The sequence below is a fragment of the Ambystoma mexicanum genome, chromosome 8 (assembly GCF_040938575.1).
Source record: "Ambystoma mexicanum isolate Mex_15411 chromosome 8, UKY_AmexF1_1, whole genome shotgun sequence".
Lineage (NCBI taxonomy): Eukaryota > Metazoa > Chordata > Amphibia > Caudata > Ambystomatidae > Ambystoma > Ambystoma mexicanum.
The window spans coordinates 989,411,597-989,413,115 of record NC_090929.1 but is presented as its reverse complement, the minus strand read 5'-3'; positions in this window follow the sequence as shown (position 1 = coordinate 989,413,115).

Sequence of the window (1,519 nt, the reverse complement as noted above, 5' to 3'; positions counted from 1 at the left end):
TCCTTGTAGACGGAGAACCCGAATTTGAAGTTAAGAACATCCTGGACGCCAAGCTGATAAAGTCAAAACTTTTTTATTTAATCGACAGGAAAGGTTACGGACCACAGGAAAGGTCATGTTCATGCACCCCGATTGGTGAAAAAATTCCACCGAAATGTCCCAGACAAACCGAAACCACAGTGAAGAATGACTTTAGGAGGGGCCTTGGGGGGGGAGTGCTGTCATGATGCCTACCCCCGGGGACCCAGACCAAGTCCAGCAACCCCGGAAGCAGGCATCAAGTTATCCCAAACAAGCCCAACAACCCCTGCTAGGGGCTATTTGGGTCCAGTCCTTGCGCCTATGGCGCCAGGCTCATATGGAGAGTCAGTCCTGGCGCCATAGGCACCAGGCTCATAGATTAAAACTTACCTGATGCAGACCATGCTGCAAACTTACCTGATGCAGACCATGCTGCAAGAGCTCCAAGCCAAAAGAGGCTTGGAAGGGACTACTTTACTTAGGGACTATTTTTTCATTCGGGCGGGGCTGGGGAGGAATACTTACTTGGGACTACTTTGGGGGGCTATTTAAACCACGCACGAAGAGCAGCACACGCTTCGCGTTATTCTGCATCCAGCAGCGTAATGCTCACTGTGCCTGCAAGTCTGCATCCAGCCTTCTGCCACGCCCGCCTCGAGTTTGGAGCTCCTAGAAAAAGGGAGAAAGAAGGAGAAAAGGTTAGAACAAGAGCAATACCTTTGATCCTTACCTGAATTCCGATCCATCGCGCCTTCGAGCTGGAAGAAAGAAGTTATTTATGCGTATCGCCTCGCCTGCTGCAGCGCCGCGCTGAACTCACCGGCCTTCGCAGCATCTTCACATTCCACAGCATCCTCCTGCATGCTCTCGCCGCACTTCCGCACCTAAGGAGAAGACAAGAACACCAAGGTGAGCCAAGGGAATACGCAGAGGAATATTAGTTACCCCCCATAGACTTACCTGATTTTACCACCGGGGGTACTATTCCTCTTCACGGGTCGGCGCAGCTTCCACTGCATCTTTGCCGAACCCCGGCCCCTAAGGGGAAACATAAGGACAGCTAAATGAAACAAAGGGACTAACAAGGGGAACCGTCTTCACCAGAATAGACTTACCTGATTTTACTGCCGGAGGTATTATTCCCAGAGACATCATACTTTCTCTCAGCACCTGAATAAGGGAGAAAACAACAGGTTACATATTGACATTATTTTATCGAACTGTGTTGGAAAATACAAATCCTTATCAGAATACTACCGGTTGCCACGAGGAACTCTTCACTAGGGTCAAGCTGCAACCTGCAAGGAATTGGACAAGAGTGAAAGTCAGGCATATGAACTCTTACGAACTTCATACTTATGGCGTCTTGCCGGGAATCTCGGAGTCAATATTGTTCTGGAACTCACCAATTTCTTCGGGCCAGTGAAGCAACTGGTTATCAACGCGCCCCTGTGCTCAATGGAGGATGGAGAGCTCACCTTTTCAAACCATCAGGTGA